Genomic DNA, 9,983 nt, shown 5'->3' on the forward strand with positions numbered 1-9,983 from the left:
ACCACAGTTCACAAGGTGGGGAATTCCCCGAACACAGAGCCCAAGATCTGATTCTACTGGGCAGGCAAAGCAGGTGACCAGAGTTTGTTATACATTTGGTTCACAGGCATCATTCTGAAATGGCTGCACAGACAAATCACATGAGATTGCTCTGAAAGCAAATTAAATGACAGCATACCAAGGAAACCAACTGAATCTGAATCCCTGCACATGGGACCCAGGCTTCCATACATTTATTTCTGTCTCTACTGGGAAATGTAACACAGAGAGAGGGTTGAAAACCAACAGCTGAGATGGATTCTAAAGAAGTTCCGGCTCTATTTTTAGGATTCCATTATAAATCCAGTGCTCCTTCCACAACTTTTCGCATTTTACTTCTTAAGAAACTGAGTTTCTCACAACAAAAATGGAACAAAATCAGGAATAATCTGGGGAGAAGGGATAGTTAGCAAGTTTGGGATGGACATGTACACACTGTGATATTTGAAAAGGATAACCAACAAGGACCTACTGTATAGCACAGGGAACTCTGTTCAATGTTATGTGGCAGCTCGGATGGGAGAGGAGTTTGGGGGAGAATGGATACACGTGTACATGTGGCTGAGTCCTTTTGTTGTCCACCTGAAACTTTCACAACAATGTTAGCATGCTGTTAATCAGCTATACCCCAATACGAAATAAAAAGTTAAGGGAAAAAAAACAGGAATAATCTTCCTAATTTCTGCCTTTGAGCTGATTCAACCTCCTTAAGAGAAGACATTGAAGATAGAAGAGTGGCTTTATATTCTCCCATGGTTGCATACACCCCTGGGTGGCTACCTATGTACCCACAATTGTCTGACATCAGACACATTTTTCTTATCATATAAAGGGAGGAATGAAAGTGAAGGAAGAAAAGTCTTCTTCTGCTTATAAAGGGAAGGCAGCCCGGCAGTCCATTCAACTGATTAACCTATCTCATGTGCCAGGGATTGTGAGAGACACTAGGAATACACAGAGATCTACACGCAGCTCAAACACACAGTTCCTGGCCCTTGTGGTATTTCAAGCTAATGAAGATTTTTATAGATGCTTTGAAGGGAAAGATCTGTTATATTGGAGAATAACAGGTTGGAGGATGCCAAGAAAAGGACTGGATTAGAAGGGGCAGGGTGGGGCAGGGTAAGGGATTGTCCCTCTGATAAAATGACTTTCGGGTATTAGTGAATGTGACCAGATCAGATTTGAAACAGAGCCACTAATTCTCTTCCAAGTTTTTAAGTCAAAAGCAATTTCTTTTTCTCTATTTAAAAAGAGGAGATCAGACAACCAGATGGGCATTTGCTCAACTGATTTGCTATTTATACTTTGAAACATATTGAGAAATACTGAATCCATTACAGACAGCAAAACACACCACATTTGGCCAAGGCTCTTGAGGAAATTTCTCAATAAGTGCTGGGGCCCATCTTCTGTGAACTATGTTTGTTTAATAGGACTAGATCTGGGTTCGCCTAGCTGGCCTTCTCAAATTATTTGTGTAACAAGGAACAGAATAAACACATATATTTATCTCTATTTAATTACTTCCTGCCTCCTGAGGGAAAACCTGCCTGACATGTTCATCTTTAAGTTGGTCAAATCCTTCTCCTTCACCATATAGGAGAAAAGATCTCAGGCACTCTTTTTTGGATTTTCAAATTGATGCTGCCTATTGTGGAGGTAGCCTCTGACTGAGAGAATGCTGTCCTAACCCAAGCTACCTATATTGATGGCTTTTCTAGACCAAATTAAAATAGTAAGAACAAACCCATCAATACAGCACTGGCTGAAATGTCATTGCTAAAAGACACACCCAGAGTGCAAACTGCTGACTCATTGCCACCCACACCCCTTGGGCCACCGCCCACAAGGATTTCACTGGGGGTACATCACTGTCAGTAGCTCTGGACTCACAGCGTGTTGGCAGAGGCTACCTGGGGTTCTAGACTGAAGTCATTGCTAAGAACCAGGTGTAAAACAAAAAATGGTGCCCAGTGTCCAGTCCTACATGAATCAAGTCATTAACCACTCAGTTGCTGACCTACAAAACACCCTGAAAGGAATTCAGAGTGAAAATCAGGATTAGGCACTCTGTGCTCTGGGAGAGCAGGCAAAACGGGCCCCTAGATAGTTAGAAATCTTTTAGGAAAAGATTTTTATGAACCTGGATTCTTCCCTCTTTTCATACTTAGAAAAGCACTAAAATCCCTTACTGAGATATCTGTTCCTTGTGACTAGCAGTAATCTAACTAGCTGTTTGCTCGATTGCATACACGCCTTCTTCAGCATCACATATATGTTAGTCTCTTCCCCCATCTCTTCAGAGGGGTTCCTCAGAATGACCAGAGAAGTTGTCTCCTGGGAGTACAGTCTTCAAATGAAACTGAAGTTCACAAGTCTCATGTTACATGTTTTCATTTCATTCAACACAAGAATCCTAGTTCACATACAAGCTTTTTCACATACTAGCCCTATGACCACAGGAAAACCACTATTTGGGGCCACAGTTTCTTTATCTATAAAATGGGGGCAATGGTCCCTACCTGCATGAGCAGATGGATGGAACATTAAAGGAGTTAGTTTGAGATTAGTATATTAATAAAACATAACACACTTTAAAAATGTAAGGCAGGATTATTAAATCCTTCTCTTCATTTCTTCCCTGCTTCCCCTCTTTCAGGGGTCTTCCAGGAAAAGGAGACCCCTCCCCACCACCCTTCTGTGTGAAGCTTTTCCATCAGCACAATTTCTCCACCTGATGCTCTATCCCAGGTCTGAATTTTTTTCATCATTTATTTGAGGCCTTGGTTAGCAAAGGCTTTTGTTTTTTTACAAAAGAAGATAAATCAGGAAATCATAGCAAGCCCTGAGGAAGAGGGGAAACTGAGGAGAAGAAGGAGAGAGGGGGCCTTTGAAATCATAATTAGGGAGGTGGAGGAGTACCAGCAAGATGTCAAGTCTATTGATGGACTCATTTAACAAAATGCTAAACTGATGCACTTTTTTTAAAAGTCAAAGTAAAAATGTTTGCTTGTTCATTTATTTTAAAATTTACATACAGTAAAGAGCACTCATTTTTTCATACAATTTTAGAAGTCCTGACACATACCACAACTATGCTTAGACTACAGAATGTTCCTATAACAGGAGGGAAGTGGGGAGGGCACTACCTTTAAAAGAATGACATAGTCATAGGACATGACAAAAACTGGGTAGAACCAGCTAGGTCCAAGATGGCGGATGAGTTGACTTCCACTAGACCTTGAGGCTCATTAAACACACACTGTAACACATCAGCAAGCTAAATAACACACCTACCAATGCCATGAGAGTTCTGAGGCTAACTATAAAAGGCCAAAACGTGGGTGGTGACCCAACTCCTGGAAATGTCCACCTTTTCCTTGAAATAGTTTGAATAATCCTCCCCCTCATTAGCCTATGAAATCACCCAGCCTATAAAAATGAACCATGACATATTTCGGGGTCTCTCACCTTCTGAGAAGGCCAAACTATTGTCTGTGGAGTATATTTCTCTCTAAATAAGTCTACTTCTTACTTATCACTTTGTCTCACAGAATCCTTTCTCCAAAAAGACATCAAGAACTTGAGCTTCATTAAGTCCTGAGACCAGGTATGTGATATCAATTAACAGACTGTGGATTCAAGTCCCAGTCTGGCTCCTGACTGAGTTGGAGTCCCAGCCCAGGGGTTCAAGTCCCAATCTGAGGTGCACGGTTTCAGTCTCATTACCCTCAGAATACTCCCTCTTGTTGTTCATTTATAGTCTAACCCTCCCATCAACTTTTAACCCCTGGCCACCACTGATTTTTGGGGGGGCTCCAAAATCATTGCAGATGGTGACTGCAGCCATGAAATTAAAAGATACTTGCTTCTTGGAAGAAAAGCTGTGACAAACCTAGATAGCATATTAAAAAGCAGAGACATTTCTTTGCCAACAAAGGTCTGTCTAGTCAAGGCTATGGTTTTTCCAGTGGTCATGTGTGGATGTGAGAGTTGGACTGTGAACAAAGCTGAGTGCCAAAGAATTGATGCTGCTTTTGAACTGTGGTGTTGGAGAAGACTCTTGAAAGTCCCTTGAACTGCAAGGAGACCTAAAGGAGTCCATCCTAAGGAGACCAGTCCTGGGTGTTCATTGGAAGGACTGATGCTGAGACTGAAACTCCAATACTTTGGCCACCTTATGCAAAGAGTTGACTCATTGGAAAAGACCCTGATGCTGGGAGGGATTGAGGACAGGAGGAGAAGGGGACGACAGAGGATGAGATGCTGGATGGCATCACCGACTTGATGACTTGATGGACATGAGTTTGGGTAAACTCCGGGAGTTGGTGATGGACAGGGAGGCCTGGTGTGCTGCAATTCATGGGGTCGCAAAGAGTCAGACACAACTGAGCGACTGAACTGAACATGAATTTTATGCTAAGAAAACAGCCTGTTTTTAGCCTATCAAACTTACAAAGTACATCTGTTTTAATTATTATTACTTTTTTTTTTTTTAAGCAAAAGGCATACTGAGCAAAATTGACTGAATGACTGAACTGAGCTGAACACCACTGATCTGTTCTCTGACTCTACCAGATTTTTAAATGCAGAAATGAAAATTTCCCACCTGGATGGTAAATGTGGTTTCCTTCTTTTCTCAGCATTGCATTACCCTTGGTCTGGATTTTGGCTTGTACTCTAGCTCAAAGTAATAAAGTTCAAAGAAGAAGGATTGCCTTCTAAGCATCCCTATCATTGTTTTGGCAAATGCTCTTCTGTCTGCGTGCCAGAGGAAGGTCCTAGGGGTGGTGATACATTGTTTTTGGCAAAAATGAACATGATCTCATAGAAAGGCCATTTTCAGCACAGAATCGCAAAACTGGTATAAAATTAGAATTGCTTCTCAATGAGAAACAGCCTTTGTTAAAGAAAGTACAAATTCTTTCAGGAGAACCCTAGGTTTGATATAACTTTTAATTAAGTTTCTCAAAAGCTGGAGCTCATTTATTCTTCCCTCTGTCTGCCATCTAACTGCAGTGAGACAGCCCCATTTTCACTGAGACCTTGCTTTGAATTCTAATTCCAATTTGAGTTCTTATACATAATTTTGGTTCATTCCATGGGTTTTCTAAAATTATTTGCTTGACTATCACCAATATTTATCTCTCCTTCTCCCTCCATTTTCTCTATGAAAATCATTCTGGATAAGGCTATTAAGGAGTGTGAGCTATCTCTTCTCAATACTGGATTACAGTTAGTATTTTAAAACCAAATTAAACAAAATGAATTCCCTACACAAATGAAATTTCAACATGCATTCATTTCTTTTCCTGACTGGAGATAAAAAGCTGATAACATGAGACTTAAGAAAATGATTCTAGCAGTAATATTATGAAAAACCCATGAACTTTTCAGTGTTTATCTGACTAGAGAAAGGATAAATACTGTGAAAAGTTTTAATCAACTTTGGAATTCCAACCAGTGTTTCCTTTGGCATCCAAAAAATTAAAGGCAGACTATGAAACAGAGCAGGCATTTGTGGAAGGTAAATATCACTCTGTGATCATTTTTTAGGGGCGTGGGGTGGGGGGGAGTGGTATGATGTTTCAGAGGCAATATAGCCCACACATGTATTCCGAATTCTCCAAAGCAAATTTCCAAAGGAACTAAATTAATACCATATACTTTAACCATCTTTGATCTAGTCTACATTTTGCTGCTGCTAGAACTGTCCCAATTCGAAGTATTTCTTTGGACTAACAGAACAGAGAGGTTTCTTATATACTTTGTATACACGATGCCTCCTCCGTAAATCATGTGTTTACTGATTGCAAATTTCACTTCACTGCACAAAATGCATTCAGAACTGGCAACTCGGAAATGTAACAGCAGTTGTGTTTATGGGAGGCTGTCTTCTAGTTACTGAAACTGGCTGAAACTCTGTGTATAAAGTCTGATTACAAAACTTCCTGGCAAAAGAGCTAGTTCCTCAGGTTCTGTAGGTAACTACAACTCTTAGAGGCCTATATAAGAAATAATAAAAATAGACTTTGATGCTTTTTGGTTTTAAGCAGCCATCTTGATAAACAGATCTTAATTATTTTCTACTGCCTGAGAGCATATGGGTAATTACTATAATCTCCTTATGTTTTCCAAATAATTAGTGCATTATGATGGTATCATTTATGCTTAAAAATGGAAAATAGCTTGAATTTAGTGAAAGAGGAGCACCAAAGAGTCAGAGAAGGAGGCATACAGAGGGCTAAATTTCTGAGAAGTGGCACCCTGCTTTCCCACCTGAAATCTTAGCCACAACCTGAAATCTTAGCCACATCTCTGAATGACAGGTTTAAAACCCAAGTGATCTTAAGAATTTTATAACCAGAAGTGGAAGATGGGTCAAGCCCAAATGATTTAAGTACTTGCACAAAGTCATACATGCAGTTAGTAAGCAGAGTTGCAAGAGGTAGAACCAGAAGTCACATGCTGCTCTACTTACTAACTCTGGGTGCCAGAGAAGAAAGGGACTTCTTTTCTTTCTTCTCTGGAACCTGGCTGGCTCTGAAAAGGTCAGAGAACAGAGCAGTACCAGGGGTCCCAGCCCACTGATGTCTCTTTCTGCTGAACTTACTGAACCCTGACAGATTTCCAAGAAATACCAACCAAATATCCTCCTCCTAAAACAAAGACAATCTTCCTTATGACTGGAGGGAATTAATAATCACATCTCAGCTCCTTTGTTTTAAAATTTTATAATTACCAGTCTTCTTTTGACCCTGTAAGCTATAAAAACTAAAATAGTATCATATAATATATAACATATGTAATAATGCCACAATAGTTACAATAATATATAATACAATGAAAATAGATTTTATTTTCAAGATTTTACTGTGATTATCTGGCATTCATTGAGCATTTTAAAAAATATTTTCTTGAAGTATCCTTGATTTTAATTGAACATTTAATATGTTCTAGGTGTTTTGCTTTATACCATTAAAAAAAAAAATTTTAACTCTCACAATAAATTGACCTAGTAGGCACTTGTGCTAATTATTATTGCCTGTTTGCTGTCAGATTTACTTCTGGTTTTTCCCCTGCTCTGTGCAATACTGAAAGGGGCTGAGTCCTGCAAGTTACATCACCTAAGCTTTCCTACCAACTGGTTTTCAGTTAGTTTTAGTAAAGAAGGAAAGTGATAAAGATGAGAAAGTAGAAAAAGGAGAGATGCTGGGCATTTCTGCCCATTTGTTTCATCTTCAGGCAGCATCTTCAAGAGCACCTGTGTCCCCTCCATTGTTCTGGCTTTTACTACACAGGCTGGGCTTCAGGGCTTTGGTAACATGCATTTTCCCTTCATCCCTCCAACCCTACAGGTGGTAGGAGCTCCTGGTGGGGTATCTCAGCATCTCAGTTGACCATTTCAGCTCTCCTAGTACCTTTACAATTAGCTCCCAATATTGAAAATTTCCTCTTTCCTGGTGGCTCAGATGGTAATGAATCTACCTGCAATGCAGGAGATGGGGGTTTGATTCCTGGGTTGGGAAGATCCCCTGGAGAAGGTAATGGCAACCCACTCCAGTGTTCTTGCCTAAAGAATCCCATGGACAGAGGAACCTGGTGGGCTACAGTCAATGGGGTCGCAAAAAAGTTGCGACTTTCACTTCACTTCACTTCACTGGACCTCTTGACATGGATTCTGTTATTTGGACTTGAATCTCATGATTGTCTTCATCCTATAAATGAAGGCCATGAAGGTTGGAGAAGCCTGTCTCACACCAGAGATTGTACCACATGTTAGACACTGTGCCAAGCACTTTTATACAGTATATCTCATTTTCACAAAATACAGTGAGGTAGATATTATTTCTATTTTACAGACAAGAAAATAAGGCTCAGAGAACATAAATAATCTAACTAACATCTTACTATTTATAAGCAGACCTGAAGCTATGCTTGTAACAGAGCAGGATCCTACAAGGTCTGACCAGGGCAGACCCCTCCCCCATATCCTCTGTCTTAGCTCCTCTCTAAAATACCAAGATAATAGTATCTCATGCATAGTTACTGAGTTTTTCGGATGCTAAAAACCGAAAAGAAGAAATCAACTACTTGATGATCATAAACATATAGCCCCCAGATCTACTGGCACTCACCTAGAGACTGATAATGCTAACCCTATGACACCACCTTGTTACCTCATCAATCAGAGAACTGTGCACAAGCTGGTCACGTACCCTGTGGACCCCACCCCCACCCCCGCCCCGCCACACACACACACACCTGGCCTTTGAAAAGGCTTTGCAGAAACACTTCAAGGAATCTGGGGTTTGGGGAGCCTGAGGCACCAGTTTCCTCACCTGGCTTTGCTCCAAACTCTGATGTTTCAGTTTATTTGACCTCACTGTGCATCGGGCACATGGACTTACATTTGATAACATACTAAGATCAGCCTCTAGATCATGGTGAGCATACAGCCAATTAATTAAGATATGCCTGAAGATGGTACTACTTTTTCCAGAGTCTGATTGATCAAACTCTTCAGTAAGTTCACGCTGCAGGCTGGAAAGGGAGGTCTTTGCTGCATTAGCCAAATCAGCCAGTTTACCAAAAGGCTGTCCATATCACAGGTCTAAAAGCAGCTATGTGCTGCTAATTGTTTCACAATCCACCCTCCAGGAGAAAAAGTATTGATTCCTTTTGTTTGCCAATTTTCATAGTGTAAATATTCCCAATACGGCTGATTTTAAGCAACAAATGTGATATCAATCAGCTCTTGAGATTCCTGAAACTCCAACAATAAACTCCACTACTCCAATGGCTAAAGGAATAAAAGGTACATGGCTAGTTTTTGTTGACTTCGTTCTATTAAGCACATGTATTTTCAGATTAAGTCAGGAACTAAAAGGATAAATTGATGAATTTCTATTCTTCAAAAGACATCATCAAAAAATGAACAGCACACCACAGACTGGGAGAAGATAGTTCATGTATACACATACATTTATAAACATATGATGTCTAGAATATAAAAACAAATATTGCATAAATCAATAAGAAAAGGGGCAAATAACACAGTTTTAAAAAATGAACAAAAGACTTTAACAGGCTCTTTATTAAAGACTATATCCAACTCTTATGGTTCACAAGTATTTGAAAACACTCAGAATCATTACTCTGAGGGAAATGCAAATTAAACCACTATGCAATATTCCTATGATATATTCCCAGAGGGTCAAAGCAATAGTGATGGGTAATACCAGGATGTGGAGATGAGAATACCAGGATGAGGATGTGGAGAAACTAATATCCTCATACTTTGGCAGTGATTGTGGACATTTGCAAAACCTTGTTGCAATGCCTCCTACAACTAAACACGTGCTTACCCTATGACATTTTAGTCATGGTAACAAAAAAACATGCCTATCTCCATCAAAAACATGTACAAGAATGTTTCTATCAGCTTTATTCATAATAGCCCAAGCCAGAATAGCCTATATATCTATTAAGAGAAAAAAGGTTTAAAAGTTATGAAATAGTTATACACTATAATGTCTAGCATTAAAAAAAGAATGAATAGCTGAAACCCCACCCCTACAAAAATATGGGTGAATTTTAAAAATATGATGATGGGCCAAAGATGCCAGACATAAAAGAATACATTCTGTGTGGAGCTTTCAAATGAAGTTCAAGAACAGAAAAAACTAATCTACGGGGATAAAAGTCAGAATGGTGGTTATCTAGAATAGGGGGATAGGCAGTATTATTGATTATAGGCAGTAGTTAGAGACCTGGGTTCGATCCCTGGGTTGGGAAGATCCTCTGGAGAATGGAAAGGCTACCCATTCCAGTATTCTGGCCTGGAGAATTCCATGGACTATACAGTCCATGGGCTTGCAAAGAGTCGGACATGACTGAGCAACTTTCACTTTCAATCTTCTAGGATGTATACATCCATA

Source organism: Bos mutus, chromosome 2 (genome assembly GCF_027580195.1).
Source record: "Bos mutus isolate GX-2022 chromosome 2, NWIPB_WYAK_1.1, whole genome shotgun sequence".
NCBI classification, from domain to species: Eukaryota; Metazoa; Chordata; class Mammalia; order Artiodactyla; family Bovidae; genus Bos; species Bos mutus.